Source organism: Alexandromys fortis, unplaced genomic scaffold (genome assembly GCF_014885135.2).
Source record: "Alexandromys fortis isolate MF-2015 unplaced genomic scaffold, M_Fortis_MF-2015_v1.1 scaffold_18, whole genome shotgun sequence".
In the NCBI taxonomy this organism is placed as follows: Eukaryota; Metazoa; Chordata; class Mammalia; order Rodentia; family Cricetidae; genus Alexandromys; species Alexandromys fortis.
This window is the reverse complement of record NW_026067897.1, coordinates 18,599,424-18,622,837: the sequence shown is the minus strand read 5'-3', so window position 1 is coordinate 18,622,837 and position 23,414 is coordinate 18,599,424. Positions and strand designations below refer to the sequence as shown.

General features: G+C 43.6%; 1 long non-coding RNA gene across 1 annotated transcript; it reads left to right on the top strand.

Annotated features, from left to right (window-relative positions):
* Window positions 1-1,295: 1,295 nt before the first annotated feature.
* On the top strand, window positions 1,296-21,684 carry LOC126515318 (uncharacterized). The gene is made up of 3 exons (XR_007595817.1): window positions 1,296-1,584; window positions 12,227-12,406; window positions 17,444-21,684. It is a non-coding gene; the product is annotated as an uncharacterized lncRNA (long non-coding RNA).
* Window positions 21,685-23,414: the final 1,730 nt, after the last annotated feature.

The window sequence follows — 23,414 nt, the reverse complement described above, 5'->3', positions numbered from 1 at the left end:
ATCTCCACCAATCACGAATTTTATTTTATTACATGAGGATGAATCTATACGACCCGACTTTGTTATACACCGTGCTGAGGCTGTGGCAGAGTCAAAAATGGGGTGCTCGGTGAATCTGTCAGTTCTGTGGTAGAAAGAACACCTACTTTGCCTCAACGTCGTGAAAGAGTTAAACAATTTTTCAAAGAAACCTAGCAGACCTGAAAATGTCCACTTATACAACACACGCCTCACTTTGAAGGTGATTAATTCAGCTTAGCACTGCTCCCAGAAGGTCTTGTCTGAAATAGAGGCGACATGACATGCTGGTCTGAAAATTGTAGAGTTTGTCTCCTTGGGTGCTGGAAAACCCAGGGACCATCAGATGAATTCTTAAGCTCTACTGTTATCCCAGAGAGTGAAGGACGAGGCATATTCCCATCACCTCACCCAGTGACAGAGCATGGATAAACCCAGGTGTTCTATTGCACCAGTTGGGGATCATTGTCCGCCTTCAGAGATCAGAGGTAGGTAGAGAGGGGATTGGATCCTGAAAAAAAAAAAAAAAAAAAAAAAAAAAAAAAAGGTATTTCTTGAAAATCTGTTTCTCCTTGACCCTCTCCAGATCCGGTGGGATGCCAGGAAAGAGGGGAGACGAAGGGCTACCACAGACTCCTTTATACCATCCTCGAGGCTGATCTGACTACGAGCCTCAGACCTCTCCAGATGGCTAGGAGTGTTTCCACTATGGTGGTTCCTGAAGCAGAGGACGTGCTGTCCCTCCCAGAGCCCGCCCCGCCCGCGCGATGCCCGGTAGTAACCCCGAGGAGCGAGGCGCTCAGCAGCCCAGCTGCCTTCAACCAGCGCTCTCCTGGTTAGCAACCTAGTTGTTAGATCCGGCTCCTCCCTTTAAGTTTGCGCCCACGTGGCTTCTCGCCCGAGTGTGCTCCTCTGCCTCTGGAGTCAGCCTTGCTCTTTGGGGGACAGTGAGCGGGGAGTGGGGGGTGGCGGCGGGGGGAGGGGGATGGAGAGAGATCCTCTGCCTCTGGAGTCAGCCTTGCTCTTTGGGGGACAGTGAGCGGGGAGTGGGGGGTGGAGGCGGGGGGAGGGGGATAGAGAGTGTGAGAGAGAGAGAGAGAGAGAGAGAGAGAGAGAGAGAGAGAGAGAGAGAGAGAGAGAGAGGCAGCCGGAAGGCCAGCGCGAGGGATGGTAAGTTTGCGGGATGACGGTGGCAGGTGATGACTTGTGTAGAAGGGGGGTTCCCAGATTGCCCCACCAGGCCTGTGATCATGCCCAGACAGAAATCAGAACACGCCCATAAAGCCCACAGCCTTCGTTTCAGAGAGGCAAAGAAACCACCAGGAAATAATAAAAATAAAAGGCTCCAGCCGCCTAGCTGCAGCCCGCAGCCGGCTCTGCGCAGGCGCGCGGGATGCCGCGTCTGACCTGGAGTTACCCCGCTAGGCAGTCCCAGCCGAACTAGGTGAAAGGTAACTATCAGGCGCAGCTGGGGCAACAGCACAAGCTCGCCTCCGAAGGGCCTTTCCAGACTCAGCAAGTTTCTCTAAGCAAGCACTTCCTTCTGTGGACGTTGCCTGGGATAATGTAAGAATGCCCAAATGGAGACTTGGAGAACTCTTGTCACCTGGCTCTCTGTAAAGCAAATGAGGACCAGGAATTGTGCAGGGGTAGGAAAAACCAGGTGTGGAATAAATACTATTTATGTGTCTACCATGGTGTGAAGAGTATCACGTTTTCAATTTAGAGAGCCCTTGGAGAGAGATAACGTGACCTCTTATTTATGAATTAGAAAATCGAGGCCCAAAAAAGTTCTAGTAACCCAAGGGAAGGGTAGGACTAAGGTCCGTTAATGGCCCCTGATTGAGTATTTTGAGTATTGGCACATGCAGTGTGTTTTGCAAGGCTTCCTTTTAGACACTACTCCATCTGTTCTGAGGTCGCTACCTGCTGCCTTTTGGGTTCTTCGTTCACTGAGGGCAGACACCGCTCACCGTTGTTCAGTTTGCTCTATGCCGGAGTGAGCTCATAAATGAACACCCCAGGCTGCTTGAGAGAAGCCGCAACTGTGTCTGGCAGGCTGAAATGACTGCGTGTTCGTGACTTTTCCCCAAAGCTTTGACATTCACTGAGCAGACGCCACTAGCGTCCAGTCTGGGATGTGTCTGGATGACAACAGGTGGATAGCATTGAAGGAGGAGAATGCCTTGCTTCTCCTGGAAATTCTGCACCGAGTCTGGCCTAGTCTGCTAGGACTGCTGTGTTACCTATGGTTTCTCATTGATCTCGAGCCTGGAAATCCAAGATCAAAGTACTGGCTGGCCCTCAAGCTGACATCTCTCTCGCTGTACGCTCACAGAGCAAAGAGAGGGAGAGAGAGAGAGAGGAGAAGGAAGGGGAAGAAGGCTCTGCCAGTGTCCTGTAAGTTTAGAGCAGCTGGAGACATCTGGAAGCTGGCCCATCTCAGGCTTGGCCGCAGCCATTACCGAAGCCAAGGAGGGGAAGACAGGAACCCTGTCCCACTTTTCTTCTGTCTACTCCTTGTAGGCAGTTCCCCAGAACTGCAAAGAGCAGGAGAAGCAGGTGCCTTCAGCTGAAGGAGGCTTGGAGGCGGAGGAGAAGTGGGCCAGCCTCCTCCCACACTCATCTCTCTCCAAGAATCTGTTCCCTTGAGTGTCTCGTCAGGGAATTGGAATGTCCCTGCCTCGTGGCCCCAACACTGTTGCTGCTCAGGCTGATTAAGACAAAGGCTGTAATTGGGCTCCCCTTGCCCGAGAGTAACCCTGTCTCCAAGCCTCGCTGAGGTGACCAGGGGTGAAGAGGAGGCTGTCAGATGCCTCTGTTGCCATTGGCAAGAAGAGAGCTGCTTGGAGATTTGTATCATTGCCCTGTTGAGTGTCTCACATGCTGAGAGCTTTGAACATACTAGGCCCTGAGCCGGACAGTTGTCATGGAATTCTCCTGTGACCCGCTAGCGTCTTATATCACTGGTTTTGGGGGGACAAAACTGAGGCTCTGAGACAGTAATTCCCGATGTCATACAACCAGTGAAAAGCGTGGCTGAGACTCCGTTCCTCGCCCAGCTCTGCATCTTTAAATCTAACACACACTGGGGATTTGGAGAGCTGGTTAGGAAAACTATCCCTTGGTTTTTCCCCTTTTTGTATCACGGGACATTTTTAGTGAAAAAGTAAAGCAAGTGATGTCGTAAGCCTTCCAGATAGTTAAGCACTCAGTGAGGTTGTACAGGAAGCAGACAGAAGACGGAGAGAGTGAATTCTCTACTGCAACTGTGCTGGGCACATAATGTATTCACGGAGAATATTTCCCAAGTGATTGACTAAGGGGAGAGGAATTTATCAAAGTAGGAGTGGAAGAATTTCAGTGTGAGATACAAATGTTTTAGGAAAACAATCTTGTAGTCTTTTTTTTGTTTGTTTGTTTTTTTGTTTTGTTTTTCGAGACAGGGTTTCTCTGTGGCTTTGGAGCCTGTCCTGGCACTAGCTCTTGTAGACCAGGCTGGTCTCGAACTCACAGAGATCTGCCTGCCTCTGCCTCCCGAGTGCTGGGATTAAAGGCGTGTGCCACCAATGCCCGGCTTAATCGTATAGTCTTGAGCTCACAAAGTTTAAGGTGTCTTTGAACTACTGACGAAAGGTTTTCTTCCCCCTAGAAGATTGTTCGTAAAGATACCCAAAGTGGATGCCGCAAAGCTCTCGTCAACATCGCCTTCTGGTTCAGTTGCTCTCTTATGTGTGATTTGTGCTGCTGGCTTCTCTTTGGGAAAGGCCTTTCCTTGCATTCATTAAGAGGGGAGGGGGAAGAGTTTCGGGTATGCCAAGGCTGGCCTTGAACTCCTCATCCTCCTGTTTCCACCTCCTAAGAACTTTAGTTTCCAGCCCGTGCCACCATACCCAGCTAAAAGCTAATGCTCTCTCTGGGGTTTTAGAAAAGGCCTTTGTCCCGAAGAGGAGAAAACTCGAGATCTGGAGTCAAAGGTTAGAGGCTGGGTCTCTGTTCTTAGAGATCATCTCTCCGCACACAACTGGATCTCAGCAATCCTGCTTTCTCATATATAAAAAGGTAAAGACGTTACTTAGGAAGGGTAGTTTTAAGGACAACAAGCCATGTTAATAATAGGTGACATAAAATGGAGAAAAAAGAATTGATAGGTACGGAACACTTTTAATTTCAGTTAATTCTAAGAGACAGTGAGGAGTGTTGTCTTATCAGGGCAGCAAGCCTAGCCCTCTCTGGGTGAGAGGGAACGGATGGTTGTATACTTAGACTTCAGGAGAAGTGGCAGGGAGGCTTTTCAGGCAGATAGTAGATAGTGCAGGGAGGTGCCCCTGCCTGGAAACAGTATAAAAACTCTACCCGCATCTCTTGAGTCTTGGGTCTGAGCTACTGGCGCGTCTGCCTTTCCCATACTGAGATGTAATGTGCCGTATGACTCTGGTGACCACGGGAGGAAGAAAGGTCTCTGAGCAGCCGAATGCAGCAGGGCTCTGCTGTCCGGTTGTGTTCACTGGGACCCTCCTAGCAGAGGCTGGTAGGCTTACAACACTCTGCACTTAACTAAGTGTGCCTTAGAGGCCAGCGCCTGAGTTTCAGAGTGGGCCCGATACAAATAGAGAAGACCCCAGCAGAGGGAACTTTATGCTTCAGTGTAGAGAAACCTAACACCCTGGGGATCGAGAAATCCCCTGAAGAGATTCAAAAGCTGGGGTGTAGCTCGCTTGGTAGAGTACTTGCCTGGCATGGGTGAAGCCATAGCTCTGGTCCCCAGCACTGCATAAGCCAGGCGTGGTGGCACATTTTTATAATACCAGCACTCTGGAGGTGCCGTCAGGAGGACCAGAAAGTGGTACACCGTAGGAAGTTTGAAGCCAGCATCTGCTAGTGATGTTTTCTCAAAAAGTGACAGGGAGGGAGGGAGGGAGGGAGGGAGAGACAGAGACAGAGACAGAGACAGAGACAGAGACAGAGACAGAGACAGAGACAGAGACAGAGACAGAGGAAGAGGGGCAAAGTCAAGTGAGCACACCTGAATTTCCTGGAGCTAAAGAAACAACCACAGGTTTAGCAAACAAACAGAGTGGGATCCCTCTTTGACCAAACCAAACACTTCCTTTCTTTACCCAGACACTTGGGAGAAGGGTAAAAAACAATAGGAGTCTCTCTGGGTCATCTTAAAGGAAAGTGAAGAGTAAGTAGGGCCTTGTTTACCAGCTGTGTGGGCGTGGCTAATCCCCTCCGGGTGTTAGAAAAGCAAGGGCTTTTAACCTTCACCACAGCGGGGGTTTTTTGTTTTTTTTTTTTTGTGGGGACTGAACAGGATGAAGGTAAATATACCAGTATAACTCCAGAGAAATGGCAGCTTCTTCCTCTTTCCCAACAGAGTCATTGCCAAGTCAGAGGGCAATGTTCTACTGGGGCTGGTTCATCCGTTCCCAGCTAGCCTCGTGGCCTGTTAGAAAAGGATAACCCTACATAAGAAGACCTTCAGGCCTCCTTCTAGACTTGGAAATGTCTTGCTTTCTCCCTTCTCATCCACAGAAAGACTTGTACAAGCATTAGCCCCTTGGGAAAAATGAACTCCGTTAATTAAGCCTAACCTCATTCTGTCTGAAGGCTGTATTTTTACCCTCCCACGCCACTGCTCTGCCTTGAGACTTGCCCTGGTCCCAAGAGACTTGCTTATAGGAGCTCAACCTCCTGGGGGTAAAGATGCAGAAGGACAGAGCTCTTAAAACCTGCCCAGGGAGGAAGACTCTGGTCCCCAGGAAGGTTGTCTTAAATAATTAGTGTGAGCTCAGAAGCCTCTTTGCGCCTGGTGATAATGGCAAGGACAATACCACTGAGGAAAGCTAGGCCTCCGAGGCACTTCCCCATCTAAAATGCAGACACGTGTCAAGGAAGCCTGGAGTCTTACCAGACTGCCTTCCGTCTCTCTTCCTTCTCATTCCAATACATCCTACTGTATGGTGTGTGGGAAAATTTAATTCCCAGAGAACTATTCTCTTTTGCAGAGCTAATTGCCCCTGGGAAACTTGGTTGGGGTTTTGAAAAAGGAAACAATAAGTCTGTTCCCAAATTGAGCCCATCTTAGTAGTTTGATGTTCCGCTGGGAGACACGGGAGAGAGTGTGGTAAGAGGTCAACCATGTCATATCTGTCAGCCGAGAAATTTGGGATCTGTAGTTCATCCTTTGGCTGTCTTTGAATTATCCCCTTAGCCATGTTACCAGACCCTGAAAGGGAAGGCTTTTTAAAACCAGAAACCAACATTTCAAGAAACTTCCAGTAAGACCTACAAAACACTGATTTGTATTAAAATTTCAGCACAAGGGTTCACAAACTCCCAATAGCAAACCAGACTGGGGAAACTGTGTACTTGACATCAGTCTTCAGTTCTGTGCCAGTAGGTAAGCTTTTATTAGGCAGCATGTAGACAGAGACTGTGCTTTTGTTTCCCGGCTGCCCAGACCCAAATAATCACACAGAAACTATATTAATTACAACATTGTTTGGCCAATGGCTCGAGTGTATTTCTAGCTAGCTCCTCCATCTTAAATTAACCCATTTCTATTAGTCTACATGTTGCCACAGGGCCGTGGCATTACCTTATCTTCTACATGTCTTGTTTCCTTGGCATCTGGCTGGCTTTTGACCTGACTCCACTTTTTTTTTTCTCTGTATCTCTGCTTGAATTTCCCACCTGGGGTTACTCTGCTAAGTAACAGAGTAACTAAGCTGGCCAAAACAGCTTTATTCATTAGTCAATAAAAGCAACATGTATACAGAAGGATGTCCCACATCAGTAGCAGAAGCAACAAATTTCTATGTTTACCTTCATGTGCATATATTACGAGAACCTTGAAGTCAAAGACAGAGAAGAACAATGAATACAGTTACAAATGGACTTTTCTACGATGACATGAGTTGGGAATGGTTGGAGTCTTTGAACTTTGGTTGGATGGACTAGTGGGTGGTATAGTCCTGCCTGGACTTCCTGTAGTCTAGGATCCTGTCTGTCTGTCCTTCAGCTGCTTCGGATGTTCTGTACTGACAACATGACTTCCTTTTCCAGGATTGTCCCATAGGGGTTTATATTCTGCATACCTGAAAACAAACTTGAACAGATAGGAAATTAAAATCCATGACACCTCTTCTTGGGGGTGAGTCCAGCTCTGCAGTCTGGCCATGTTCCCAGGTTCTTCTTAGACCAGGATGGGAACTAAACCTTCCCTGAAGGATGGGACTAAACTTGCCCTGAAGTGATATGTCTTTGCCTCCTCCACGCCCTGCTCTAGCCAGCTTCCCTCCTTCCTTTCAGGAGTCTTTGATGGTCTCTTCCCCCATACATACACTTATTCCTGTCTCATGTTCCACTTCTAGGAAACCTGACCTACCTGGAGAACGTGCACGTAGCTGGGCATGTAGCTGAGCGGCACAGGCAGGTTGGAGGGTTTGGTTTGTTGGTTTTGAGCCAAAGTCGTACTAGGTAGCCCTAACTGACCTGGAACTTGCTGTGTAGACCAGGCTGACCTCAAACTCACAGAGATCCATTTGCTTCCCTAGTACTGGGGTTAAAGGCCTGCACTACCATGTGCCCAGCTACAAACTAGTATTTAAGATTATTATAATTAGGGTTATTTAAAAAAAGTTTTAACAAGATCTCCTGAATAAATTGGGAACATGGGGACCATGGAAGAGGGTTTAAGGAGGAGGGAATAGGCAGGAAGGGGAGAAGAGAAAAATGTAGAACTCAGTAAAATCAATTAAAAATTTTGTTTTACAATGGCAATGGGTTTTTGATCCTACTGCACGTACTGGCTTTGTGGGAGCCTAGGCAGTTTGGATGCTCACCTTACTAGACCTGGATGGAGGTGGGTGGTCCTTGGACTTCCCACAGGGCAGGGAACCCTGAGTGCTCTTTGGGCTGACGAGGGAGGGGGACTTGGTCGGGGGAGGGGGAGGGAAATGGGAGGCGGTGGTGGGGAGGAGGCAGAAATCTTTAATAAATAATAAATAAATTTAAAAAAATTTGTTTTAAGGTCACAAACTATCAATAAATAAACTTTTCAAAATCATGTACACATTTTTTCCTGCCATATAATATATTTTTGTTTTGTTATCTGAGACAAGGTTTCACTCTGTAGCCAATGCTTTCTTACAACTCACTATGTAGTCTAGACTAGTTTCAAGTTTGTGGGAAGTCCTCCTCTCTCAGCCTCCTGAGTGCTAGGATTGCAGGCTTATATCTCCCATCTATTACATAAGCCTTTAACCCAGCAGTTTATAACAAGAAATTCAGTGTATAGATTGATGTTCTACACCCATACCTAACCTCCCCTTTCTCTCTCTCTCTCTCTCTCTCTCTCTCTCTCTCTCTCTCACACACACACACACACGTTTATTGTAACATTGTTTATGCTAGCCAAAGATGTAAAACAACTTAGATGTCTATGAATGGGGGATAGAGTAAATAAATAGCATTATAGTTATAAAAGAGAAAGAACACTAAACAGCCATTAGAAATAATGAAATAGTAATACATTAGATATGTAGCAAACATTAAATGGCACCCCATATATATGTGTAATTTCAGTCTTATGTATGATTTTTAAATAGTTTAATTTCAATGAGAAGCAATGGCCTAAAATAAAAAAGCAATAAAAATAATGGCCTACCTGTGTCTTATGTGGAATTACTTTAAGGATGTATTGTTAAAAATTAAAGTTTTTTGTATCATTTCATTTTTGAAAAAAATGAATGTTATTACAGACACATGAATTATTTCTATAACACAAATTCCTTAGAATAATATTCCAGAAACTATTAAGTGTTTCTATGAAAAGGAACTAGGTATCTGGGTTTCTTTGCAACATAGTAAACATGCTCATATTTTGTTAATAAATGTGGTTCATTTTTAAAGTATTATAAAGTATAGAAACTATATAACAAACAGAAAAATAAATAGCTCTTATAATCCTACTCAGTTGTTCATTAGCTTGTTGGCTCATGTCAAGAGTATAATTCTAGGGTCTGGAGAGATGGATCAGAGGTTAAGAACATTGGCTATGATTCCAGAGGACCTGGGTTCAATTCTCAGCACCCACATTGCAGCTCAAAACTTTAACTACAGTTCCAGAGATCTGACACCCTCCTGTAGACATACATGCAGGCAAACACACCAGTCAATGCTCCTTAATTTTTTTTTTCAAAAAGAAAAGAGTAAATTCTACTTTTAGATGTACTACTACTCACATTTGGGCTGGCTTCATTGTTGTCTTCTATCTAAAGACAGAATATTTCTCATAAATATCCTCACAAGGTACATGCATAGATTTTTATTCTAGTTTTTAAAATGTGTAGCTCAGGCTGGCCCTAGCCTCCTGAATGCTGAGATTACAGGTGTACACCATCACTCCTGGGTTGTATTCCGAATTTTTTGACTTGGAATTTGATCCAAAGTATTTTTTATATCATTGACTTTATTCTCAGATTATCAGTTAGAACAACAGTTTCATTTTCTCCTATGTAAACATACACTATCTGTAGTCACTACCCTGTTTTTAACTACTGAAATTATTTCCCGACTTTTGCTATCATAAAGCACTGTTAGGCAGTTTTAGATATCTTTGTATATGTGTCTCTTATTCTCCCCTTAAAATTGATTTCTAGTTGTAAAATCATTGGTCGAAGAAAATAGTTTAAAAACTTATATATTACTAATAGTAATAATATTACTTCGTAGTTTATATGTGTTTAAAATCCCTACAGCAGTAGAAATGAGTGTTAAGGAGTCCGCTGATATCGAATACAACTGCCTGCTGGCCTTTGGGGATGGACTTACCATTTCCAGGTTTCACAGCTCTGAAGTTACGCAGAAGTCCCCTGATGTATTCAGTAACTGATTACAGTAGGACCAGTGAACTGTGAAGACTGGTTTGAGGAGGGTCACCTAGCACCTGTGACTGTGGCTGGGAGCCTGGAGTCTGCAGTCAGGGCAGAGGCTTGAAGTCAGGGCTTGCTGGCTTCCTCCCACAACATAGCTGCCTTTCAGCATCACCTACATCCATAGCTCCACCCTCCATCCATAGCTCCTCCATCCTCTACCCATAGCTCCTCCATCCTCCACCCATAGCTCCTCCATCCTCCATCCATAGCTCCTCCATCCTCCATCCATAGCTCCTCCATCCTCCATCCATACCTCCTCCCTCCATCCATCGTACCTCCCTCCAGCCCCCGCTCCTTCACCCTCCCCCCACCGCTCCTCCACCCTCCATCCATAGCTCCTCCATCCTCCATCCATAGCTCCTCCATCCTCCATCCATAGCTCCTCCATCCTCCATCCATATCTCCATCCTCCATCCATATCTCCACCCTCCATCCATAGCTCCTCCATCCTCCACCCATAGCTCCTCCATCCTCCATCCATAGCTCCTCCATCCTCCATCCATAGCTCCATCCTCCATCCATATCTCCATCCTCCATCCATAGCTTCATCCTCCATCCATAGCTCCTCCATCCATAGCTCCTCCATCCTCCATCCATAGCTCCTCCATCCTCCATCCACAGCTGCACCACCTCCATCCCTATGCACACCTGTAGGCAGCAGCTGTTGCCCACATCCATCATCAGAGTGTACTTCCAGGTCAGCTTACGGTTTGGTTTAGTTGTTGTTTTATATCAGTAGTGGTGTTCTAATATAGTGCCAACTGTACTTCTGGGTCTTAATTTATTTTAAAATTTAGTTTGTTCCTAGATTTGTGAAGGGTCTAATTGGTTACTTATTTCTTGAGCTCCCAGCCTCTTTGTGTCTGCTTTCCTGGTGCTGGGATTACGGGCGTGCACTACCGTGCCCAGCTTCTGTTATTTATTTTTTGGAGGAAGTTACAAGCAATGACCTCTGATCATTTGTTGTTTCCAGAGAGAGAGAGAGAGAGAGAGAGAGAGAGAGAGAGAGAGAGAGAGAGAGATATGCCTGGAGTTTTCCGTTCTTCCATGGGAAATCGACAAGATTTGAGTGCTTTCCGCCTACAGAGTCGTCCAACAATGAGCTGGTGGTCTTTGTGTCTGTTTTGTACCCATGGTCTAGGTACATTTGGGACTTTTACAAGTGGACTTTGAACTAATTTAAGAAGTCTTAATTTAATTTAATCTGTAGGTTCTGGATTCTAGTACTGGCTAACCCTGACTAGCTGATGGTCTTCAGACAGCTCATTTCTCTCCTTTCAAGGTTCATATTTTTTTAAAGGAGATGTGGGCCTGGGATCCTAGAGCCTCAGAGTCTTGTGACATAAGAACGAGTGTTCCCAAGCTGATAAGATTTTGGAAACCTTAAAATAAATACAGCTTGTCCTGCTTTGGGTCCGACAGGATCATAAAGGAGGCTGTAACAAAGCAAGCATTTTCAGAAACCTACGAGGTAGGCTCTGCCATTGGCACTAATCCACGGGGGCCGAACCTCAGGCATAACAAGGTACCCGGTTTGCTCAAGGTTGTCTAGCTAGTGAGTGGGGTAGAGAAGATTAAACCGTAGATAATCTGATTCCAAAATCAATAGCCACACTGCCTACTGCTGGTTCCAATTATGTCACAATAATCACATATTCTGACTGGTGGAGCCCGCTTTGAATGAAAATGAGAAAATGAAATGTTATGAACTAATAAATATAATTCATTTGCTAAACAGAAAAAAGAAAACACCTTCAGAGGTTATAAAAAGAAAGGAAATGCTGGGCCTGGTTGAGTCGGAAGATACCTAAATGCCTGCCTCATTCTACCTGTTCTGTAAGGCTAAGGAGGAGATATGGCTATTTAGGAGGAAAAACAGCTCCCATGAAACCCCATGCTGAATGGTGCATATATATTCCTAGAGGAGCCAAAGCACTCTCTCTTTGCTACATGGTGCAAACAAGTTTTAGTTCCAAAACCAATAATAAATTTGATTCAGTGGACTTGGCTAATAAGAAATTTAAAAGTCCAAAGCAAGAGGGCCCTAACCTGCAATTTTATTGTTGATTTTTAGTCCACTATTATTAAGCTGACAAAAAGTCACGCAGATATTACATAATGCCCATTGAAACATCCGAATTGCTTCAGGAACATTCTCTTCATTCCTTGTAGTATGTCTGGTGACCAGGATAAATATGGCTAAGGTGGAATATTTAATAGCAAGAATGAAAAATTAAGGGCAGGGCCTGTGTTGTTTTACCCAGCAGCCATTACTTGCACAGTGCTGGCCCATGGTGGAAGCTCAGCAAACAGTTTTTGAGTTGATGAAACATTCACCAAGATGCCTACTCGCCTCTGGAAAAGTCTCCTTTCTCCCCGTCTTCTCGGGAACTTTGATATCATGCGGTATCAATGGTGCAGTCCGTCCTAAGTAGTCACATGTGGTAAGCCATTTTCATTGCTATTAAGGCTAGCCTTGTTTCAAAGACTGTCTATGGAAGCAATACAATCACGTTACTGGGTTCCTATTCTACTTTATGTTTTCATCAGCTCTGTTGATTCCCAGCCTGTTCAGAGTTTGCATTTTATATTGCACATATATGACCTTTCTCCCCCTTTGTCCTGATATCTCAGTGAAATGGAAAGGCCCAGATTTTAAAATGTGTTGTGAATTAATGGTTCCGAACTGTGTTTTATCTAGAGGAAGGTGGGATGACTTCTAATAACCCCAACTGATTTTAGCACTGACAATAGCCCTGGCCCCTCCATTGTGCAACCAGGGATGTGGTTTGCTGAGCAGGCCTATGCAAAAAAGGTCAAAACTGTATTGTGCGTTGTCCGCATGAGTCACATCCCTTGCTTCTTGCTCAAGAGAAGTGGATCTTAAGCAGACGGTGGAACACACTGCTGGTGAATGAGCTGCAATTCCGGCTATCATGGAACTGGCTCTTCGTGGGGGACAGCTAAATTAAAAGGAAAAGAAAAAAAAACACCTGCAAATAACTATGATTAATGGAAGAATATGACCAGAGCACTTGGTTCCTCCCCAAGGGAAAAACTGTTTGTAGTTAGAGGATGGTGTAGTCACCCCAAAGCAGAGCATGGTGGCAATACCCATAAGCCCAGGACTTTGAAGGCGGAGGCAGGAGGATCCAGAGTTCAGGGTCATCCCTGGGCTATATAGCAACTTGAGTAGATCTGGGCAGACACTTTTCTCTAAACACTTCTTGCTAAGTTCTGTCACCTGCGGGTCTCTGCCTGCTACTGGGGATTCAGGTGAAAGTGCCACATTGTGTTCAAACTAGGTGAGAAAGCGAAACTTATTTTTTCAAAAAAAGAAAAAATCTCAATACACCCCTGCAAATCCTGCTTTAGGGTGAAGAAGAAAACATCCCTGGAGCCAGAGCGTAGAGCAGCTACCGCTGCCTCGGGACCTGTGAGGATTTCTCAAAGGGGAAGTAAATCAAGTTAGGAAGAGAACGTGCATCTGGCCACCCATAGCTAAGCAGGTCTATGCAGAATCCTGCACACACGCTGACCACTTGACTCCTGTGATAGTCCCGTGGGAGGCTTACTACATTTTCCTGGTTTGCTGATGGGAAAACAGGCCCTAAGTTCAGGAACTTAAAAATTACCCAAAGCATGGAGCTAGTAAGCAAAGAAGAAATGGGAATTGAACTCTGGCTGCCGTTGATGTCCTGGAGTTGCCCAAAAGGGAAAAGAGACCTTCAAAAATGAAGTTTGGAGACTTAGGGATACAATGTGCTGCTCTAGCCCTTGCTAAGACCAGGTTTCATCTCCAGTAAGGAGATAAAGAGAAGGAGGAGGGAATAGAGGGAGAGCAGGAAGGAGGTGGCAGAGGGCAGGCATGAGTCTAATAGCTTAATCATAGGCTGGGCATAAGGTAGACCAAGCTGTGGTGCTATGGTTTAGATAGGATTTTTATGTCCCTCCAAAAGTTCCTAATGGAGACTTAATTCCAGGGGCAGCTCAGATGGGAAGTGGTTGAATCTAGAAGAGTTAAGAGGAGTTGAGTCTTTCCTTAAAGGTTACTTACTCCTTTCGCAAATGGTTGAATTTTCAGTAGTGTTGTAAGCAAATGGCGCTGGCCCCTCCTATTCTGTGTTCTTGATTCAGGACACCATCTTGTGCCATCCCCAGCACACACTGCCACCACAGCTACTGCCCAGTGATGAGATGCCGAGCTGCTGCCCCAGTTTCTTTGACTATAAGCTAAATAAACCTCTTCTTTATGAGTATCTCATTTCAAGTACTTCAATATAGTGATGAACAGCTGGTTAATATGCAGAATAGATCTTCTAGCTTGTAGATTGCTTATCAATTCAGAATATAGTAGGATAACTGTGTATATATACAATGTATATATGCATATATTATACACAAGCACAGGGTTTTTTTATATTGGATATATAGCATATTTACCATTATATACTACCAGTGTCCTCTAGGAGTAGGATTCTCAAAGCAGTTTTAATTTGCATTCCCCTGATGGCTAATGATATTGAACACTCTTCTGCAAAGGATGGTATAGGATTTTGATCAGGATTGCATTGACTACATAAATTAAATGCTTTTGGAAGGATAGTCATTTTCACAATATTAAATCTATCAATCTGTCTTTCCCTCTTCTGTATCTTCCTTGATTTCTTCCTTCAGAGTTTTAAAGTATTCATTGTAGATTTTTACCTCTTTGCCTTGGTTCCTCTGAAATTTTAGACTTGCTGGTAGTTATCCTATAATGTGGATGCATCGTAATTTATTCCTGCTATTCTTTATGATAGTTTTCCATTAGAAACACGTTCTAGATAATAATGAATATCACATTAATACTAATGAAACAGAACATAATATCACCATGTAAACTATAATTCTGCAGCTGCTCTTTTACTGAAAGAGATAGTCTTGGACTGGCGAGATGGCCCAGCAGGTAAGGACACTTCCCATCAAGTCTGAATTCAAGTGCTAGGCCCCATATGCTGAAAGGGGAAAACTGAATCTCACAGTTGTCACCTGACCTCCATATATTCTCAGTGGCATTCGTGACCATGCACACACAATATACCCAGAACAAACACACAACCTGAAATAAAGTAAGTCAATGAAATTTAAATTTTCAATATGTTTTATTGACTGAATAAATACTTCCAAGATTTTGACATTATTCCTATTGTTATTCCTACATTCCAATTGATTCTGGCTAGGGTATTCATTCCTAGGGCCACTATAACAGCACTCACTCAGTGTAGATGTCTTAACACACAAGCGATGTGTTCGGAAGCCCGAACTCAACTTGTCAGCCCAGTTAACTCCTTCTGGAGATGCTGAGGGGAATCCCCCAGCCTCGCTCCTAGCATCTCGTGATTGCAGGCTGTTGTAGGTGTGACTCATGTGTGACTCAGCGGGCAGCTGCGTCAGTCCTTCTGACTGTATTGTCACGAGGCTTCCTTCTGTGTGTCCTTCCTCATCAGGGCATCAAGTCGTTGGATTCAGGAGCCATTCCAATTCAATATGACATAATGTTAATTAATTATACTCGCACAGAGCCTGTTGCCATAATTCAGTCCGGTTACTCTGTAAGTGGAGTGCCCACTTTGCAACTTCCATAATCTCTCCTCTGAACTCTTGGGAGCAAATTAGATTTCGGTTTTCAAATGGAAAAAAAAATTGTATACATTTTGTACCACTTAATACTCCAGAAAGGTCAGGAACAATGTCCTATAATCAAAAACTTTGTTTCTGAAGTAAAATATATGCAAATCTATGCCAAGTAAGACTAGGACAACAGTTTTGCCATTTTATGCCCAAGCTTGCTGCCAAAACTTTCAGGACTTTGGAGATTTGAGTGTTAAGAGATTCCACGGTTCTGAAGGTAGCTCATTTTCCAAGTGCCAGTGTTAAAATCCCAAGTTAAAAATGCACTTGGAGAGATGGTGAGAGCTGCCAGTGAGGCACTTCCCTCTCTAACATGAGAGCCTAGGTTTAGTTCCCCCGACCTGTTGTAAAAAAAAAAAAAAAAAAAAAGGAAAAAAAAGGCAGATGTATCAGACTTTTTCTTTTCTAACTAGCTCTTAAGTCATGGCCCAGAGACTTATTATTATATTAGTTTTGAATACTCAGCCAATTAGTTTTGATTGCTCGACCTTGCTTAGACTCCTTCCTGGCTCTCTTTTAAATTAATATGTTTCTCTTTATCTACCTTTTGCCTCAGGGATTTTTGCTTTTCTTTCCTTCTTATATCATACTTTCACTACTCCTGGTGTCTGCTCCCTGGCAGCTGCCTGGCTGACCGTGAGAATCTCCCTCTTTTCTCTCCTCTCTTCTCTCATCACCCCCGCCCCCACCACTTTTAAGCCTAGATTTCTACTCCTATTTATTTTCTCTGCTGGAAGCACTCTCTGTCCCTCTTCTGCCTAACTATTGGTCATCCAGCTTTTTATTAGACCAATCAGGTGCCTTAGGCAAGCAAGGTGAAACAAATGTAACACATCTTTACCAAATTAAACAAGTGCAGCATAAACAAAAGTAACTGTTGAAGGGAGGCCCCTCCTTTGTTTCCTCACTGCCCAGACTCCCGAAATAATCACAATGAAACTATATTAATTAACTCACTGGTTGGCCCATGAGCTCTAGTTTCTTATTGGCTAACTCTTACATATTAATTTAACCCATTCTATTAACCTGTGTATCACCACATGGCTGTGGCTTACCAGCTAAAACTGCAGCATCTGGCTTCTCTCTCTCTCTCTCTCTCTCTCTCTCTCTCTCTTTCTCTCTCTCTCTCTCCCTCCTTTCTCCCAGCATTTAGTTTAGTTCCCCCTTCCTCCCCCTCACCCGCCGACCTAAGCTCTGCCCTATCAACAGGCCAAGACAGTTTCTTTATTCACCAATGGTATTATCACAGCATACACAGGGGAATCCCAATCAAGTAACACACTTTTACACACTCAAGGTAATATTCTGAAGCAAAAACAAATATAACATATCTGTGTCTAGTTAAAATAATATTCCACAATAGGCAGATTTTTAATGTCATCACTGTGAAGACAGAGACAGGTGGATCCCAGGGACTCACTGACCAGCTAAGCTAGTCTAGCCTAGCTGAATTCCAGGACAGTGACCCTGAAGCAGTGTGTGCTCAGGACCCTTTTAGCTCACGTGTCTTCTTCTTCCTCATTCTCTAGTCCTGATGGCGTCTTTCCCAACCTTGTGCATTGGCTGTTGAGAGTCATTCTAAACTAGGTCTCCCAAGTTGAGATATGTGAACGGTGGCCGTTTGTATGAGAGTGTCTCCCATAGGATCAGGTATTGAAATACTTGGCCCCAGTTGGTGGCGCTGTCTGGGGATACTTAGGAGGTGCGGCTCCGCTGGAGAAGGTGTGTTAGTGGCTGGGAAAGATTGAAAGCTTAACGCCTCTTCCTGTTTCTACTTTGTTCTCTCTGCTTTGTGCTTATGTTTGAAGACGTCAGCTCCTGCTACCATGCCTGTGGCCTACAGGCATGCTTCTGCCACGTGAGACTGCTGTCCCTCCAGAACTGTTGGCCAAAATGAATCCTTCCTTCTGTAAGCTGACTTGGTAATGGTGTTTTTATCACAATAATCACAGAAGATTAACTAGATGAGCTCTGCATGTGATTTAGAAGTTTCTAGTCCCATACTTTAAAATGTTATTCAAAATCCAATGTATATTGACCTTGCATGCTACATTGCAACCCATAGGCCAGATGTGCCCACTGGTGCAAAAAGGACATGAATGTTACTTGGTAGCCAAGCACTTCCTGATTGGATCTGAGGTCTGTGCTACAGCAGAGAATCCAGGCCTGGTATGGCAAACCTGGTCAAAAGCCTATGGCTAGAGAGGTCATAAGCTCTATGGGGAACCTGGTATCTTACTTTACTGAATGGTCATTTTGTCTATATGAATGCTTATACCCACAAGTCTGTGCTGCGCTCAGCCTTAGCCAGAGAAGTGTCCTTTTGCAGTGGGTGGCAGTCAATGCAGAGACTCATAACTGGTCACAGTGCTGAGGGTCATTGACAATGGATGCTCACACCTAGATGGAGATCTGTATCAACCCCTCCAACAGTGCCTAGGAAAAGGAGAAGTAAGAGCTGGAAGGTGGGAGGAGTGTGTTAGGAGTTGTCTCTCAGGCATGACATGATTGCTGTATTCATAAAAACAGCTATCGTCAAGACCCAAGTGACACTAATTGGGTTCTGTGGGTTATAGTGTATTGTCCGTGCTACCATGTGTACTATGGTCCTGTAGCACCTGTACTACGTGTACTACAGTACTATGCCTATAGAAATCCAGGCAAAGGGCTGGAGATTGAAACAAACACACAGAGACGTGTGTCATCCTTGAATTCCTCAAGAATGCCCCTTTATTATGTTCAGGGGCAGCTTATATAGTGCTCTGGTCACGCCCCAGCTCTCGGGATCTTTCAGCTACAGACCCATCACAACCCACTCCCCTGCCCTCAGGGTCTCATGCTCAGAGCAGCTGCAGGAAATTCAGGGTCTGGTGGTCTGCAGTCCCCAATTCTATAGCTGAGTGGAAGGGCACATGAAGGTGGGAGGGGACATGTTGGGTAGGTGGAGGTGGGAGTGTCAGGGAAGATGGAGTGGGTATAATCAAGAAACATTGTATATGTATATAAAAGTGCCGAAAAGCATATATGAAACATTTTTTAAAGAAGAGAACTGTTGGTGGTTCTAAGTGTAAATAAATATGCATTTATTATGTTATATATGTCTTTGTATAAAGGAATCTGTTCTCCCTTACTTGTTTGAAACAGAGTCTTATTCTGTAACCCAGGTTAGCCTAGAAATCACTTTGTAATCCACTCTGGCCTCACCCTTGAAGCAATCCTCCTGCCTCAGCCTCTAAAGTGCTGTGAATACAGGTATGAGCCACTGCACCTAGCTAGAATCAGTGTTTAAAAAATTTATTTAAAAACCATTTCTGTGTTTATAATTCAGAAATTGGATTTTTTAAAATAGGGTCTTATATAGTTCCTTCTGGCCTCAAACTTGCTATGTAGGCCCAGGATGGCTTTGAACTCCTAATCCTCCTGATATTTTCTAAGTGCTGCGATTCCAGGTGTGAGCCATTGTGCCCAAATGGAATCTGTGTTCTTGGCCACTTTGTTTCATTCTCTTTCTTGGCTGAGCCACTGGATACATAAATAAAATTAAGAAACAGAAATTGAACAAGATATCTCTTCAAATTCCAAGGGAATTGGGAAATGGTAGCCCAAAGGACACAGACGAAAGGTGAACCTTGAGGACATTATGCTAAATATAACACTGCTCCACTCACACAACAGAGAGACTTTTTACAGAGAGAGCAGGACGCTAGTAGAGTGGGTAATGGGAAGATGCTGTATGAAGTCTGTAAGATGGAAAAGGTCCCGAGATCTGTGCAACCTTGTGTTTCTACTTAATGCCGTTTACATATGGATAATTATAAGTTTAGGTGCCTCATTACGAATGTGTTGTTTGTTTTCATTTCAGATGAGGAAAGGGGGAATAAAAAAGGAGGGCTGAGGAAAAAGACAACAGAGAAGGAAGTAGAAGAAATTCTACTAGTTTAATTATGAGGAAATTTTGCTAGTTTAAAAGAGGAGGTTAGGAGATTGTCCTATGAGGTGCTCCAAGCCAGCCCTCTGTCCAGGCACAAAAGAATTCGGGTGTTTAAGAAGGACATTGTAAGATGTGCAGTCATGGACTAGAAATTAGATCCCCATCAATATTCTGTGAGAGACCGGAATTAAAAATGGAATTTGTTTTAATAACTAGGGAGATGAGTCTTATTTTTTTCTTTAACTGTGACCACTGATAGAATAAGCTGCCTGGACTTCAGGGATTTGTTTGGTTGTATAAAATATGTCCTATTATGTCCTATCTAGAAATAACATGGTATAGAAGAGAAAAAAAGCAGGCTCTAGGCGGAGTGGCACAGGCTATGAATGCCTCTTAACTATGCCTATGACTTTGAGCAAGTACTTGGGACTGACTCTATCCTTCAACTATAACACAGAAGCCATGGTATGTATCATATGAGCTGTTAGGCATACTGACCATGAATGAGATTATATACACACATATGATCACACCTATAGAGACTAATGTCTATATAATAAACATGATTCTTTTTTATTTTAGAATGCACACAGATTAGGGAGTCTGTTAGGGTTGCAAGATGCCAAACTTCAGAAATCATTCTGCTGAAGAGAAAGGACTATGTAAATTATTTTGCAAAAATAGAAAAAGTAGATGGCTTCAACGCTTCAAATTTTACAGCTTCACACTGCAGTTCAAACCCCTCAAGCTCTTAAATTTAAAAGTTCTGTGTGCAAATTAAAATTCCAATCAGATCAGTAAAGATTTGAAGAAACAAGTCACACACCATACCAGGAATGTGGAAAAATATGACCTTCATAGACTGCAAAAGACAGCGTGAAACATCATGTACTGAATTGGACAAGATCTATCAGAATTTTAAATGAACATTTCCCGATGAGTTTATTGAGCTCCCTGTAATTGTGCCTCACGAAGAAATGATGTTTGCATAAGGGAATTTACTGCAGGATAGTTTATAAGGCCCAAAGCCTGCAAACAATATACCACTCAAAATGAAACTGACCAAATCATAGAAGGCACATCCAGATGGCTGGCTGTGCAACCCTGTGTAACCCAAGGTAGAGAATATCCCCAGAGACAGTCAAGATGCTGTGGTCGATGACTGTTAAGCTAGCATTCGTTGGGTAATACACAATCCAAATATCAAGCGTAGTGAATGGTGCCTCCCACAGTACCACATCTATATAAACAAGAGAATTCCAGATGGTAGGACCACAAGCCAACCTGGTCTAGATAGTTCTTCACTGAGACTCTCTGTCCAGGTGATTGTACATTGTGTCAAGTTGACGATTAAAACTAACCATCAAACTCACTGTACATTTTACATGTTGTACTCAGAGTGCGAATATATATTCAATATAATAAGATGACATTTTAAAGGAAAAAATCAATGTAGGGCAAATAATTTGAGTCAGAAGCCTGGGTTCACTGCCTGGATGATTGCAAATGAGTGACTTTTCCTCTTTAGTTTGTTTCCTCAGAGAAATATTAAAGGCTGTTCCAACATTATTATATTAGGGCTAATTGCTTACAGGTAATATGATGTTTCATCATGTCTTTCTGTTTAAGCACAAAGTATTGGGAAATCCAGCTGTTCCCATATCAAGGCCATTGCCTGGACTGGAAACTGTTTTATATTTTGGATTGAGGTCACAAAGGGCCTAAACAGCTAAGAACAAAACAGAAGATGTAGTGGTTCCACACTTTGCTACATATTAATGAGTTTTGTGACTTGAATGCCTTGGGGTTATCATTCTTGTCGGTGACACCCATAAGCCCCTATCCAGAACAATGGGAGGGAGGACAGGGACCCGTCAGGGAACGCAGTGGTGGTTTAAATAGGGAGGTGTCCTAAGTCCTGGCAAGGGCAGTGCTGGGTCTTCAGAGGTGACACTTTGAAAAACAGTAGTAGCAGGTATGACCATTTCTAGCACTAGATGAGACTTTGCATTTCAACTCACTAAACCTTATTCCACCAAGAAAAAAATCTTTGATAATGATTTTGTTCATGCAATATGTTCTGACCAGTTTTCCTTCCCTCATCTCTTCTCGGGTTATCCCCACCTGTCTAGCTCCACACTTTCTTTCTCTTCCTTAGGAAACAAATAAACAAAAGACAGAATAAAAACAAAGAAAAGGCACAAGAAATATATACGCAAACAGAGACACGCACTAAAAACAACAAAAAATTAACTCATGAAAACATAATATCGGAAACCATAGTATATAAGCAAAAGACTAAAAATCTTAATAGCAGTCTTATTAAATGTCCTGGACTGGCCAGGTGACTCAGTAAGTCACTTGACACCAAGTAATTGCTTGAGTTGAATCCCTGGATCCCACCTGATACAAGAAGAGAACAATCCGCCACCAAGTTGTCCTCTGACCTACACACACGCACACACACACACATCTAAAAAAAATATAAAATAAATGTCATGAATCAATCTTACCAATCTATTCTTTTAGATACTGGTCTGGGTTTTATGATTCTGGACTCAAGGCCAGGCATTGTTGTATATGACTTTAATTCCAGCACTTGGGAAGCAGAGGCAGGTGAACCTCAGTCTGATCTACGTAGTGAGTCCCAGGTCAGCCTGATCTACATAGTGAGTTCCAGGACAGCCTGATCTACTTAGTAAGTACTAGGACAGCCTGTTCTACATATTGAGTTCTAGGACAGCCAGTGCTACATAGACACCTTCTCAAAAGAAAAACAAATTAATTAATAAATTAAATAAAATTCTGACTCCAAAACAGAATTGGTTAAGAATGCCATGCCATTGGCTGCCTCATTCACTTGCTATGTTTACCGGACATATATTGAGGACATGCATTCTGCTAACCCATGTGTCCACATCCACAATAAGCTAGAGGTGTGAATGCCATTCTTGTTATAAAGAACACGGTGCTAATATTTATCTGACCACCAGTATTTCCAGAGAGAACCCTTGCTTTGAGCAATAAGACAAAGCATGGTAAGGGAGATTAAAGAGAAGCCTGCAGATTCTACAGTCAAGGCCGGGAGCCCAGACGGTGTTTTTTGTATCTTCGCCTCTTTTTCCCTGTGTTTTTGACCCAATGCTATGCTTGCGCCATGTCTCCACAATAGCTTCAAGAAGCTGGTGAATAAATGATGCAGTCAACTTGCACCTCAGAAAAAAAAAATCCTCTTTACAAATAGCTTCCAGAATCAACCTTAGGATCGATCGTTCACATGCCTGCCCCAACCCAAACTTGGTGGCTAACAATATGGACCAGTCTGACTGGCCGTAAGCTCCACCCAGAGACTGTGTACTGCAAATCAAGGTGCTGTGTACCATTAGTAGGCAGAATGAGGAAGAGGATGCAGAGGAGGAAACACAGCTTTGATAAGACAAAAGTACCTGGACTTAGCGCCTGCACGGGATGGGTAAATATTAAATGGAAGCAGCGTAGGGCCTGGAAAGGAGAATTAGCCTCACAGATCGTTAAACATTTTCATTCAGAAACCACATGCACTGGGGAAAATAAAAAAAAACTAAATCGGCGGGAAGGAAATGATGAGACCCTTTCCATGAATATCACCTGACCCACATATTCTCAGGACCAATGCCAGTTGGCAGTGTTTGCACTTCATATAGTGACTGTCTTAGGATTAGGAACTAGTGTTTTTACTTGACATAGTGACCATTTTATCATTAGGAATTTGTGTTTGTACTTCATATAGTGACCATTGTAAGATTAGGAATTCTGGTACATTGTAGCAACCACAGATGACTATTTTATGCAGTGATGTAATAGAATAC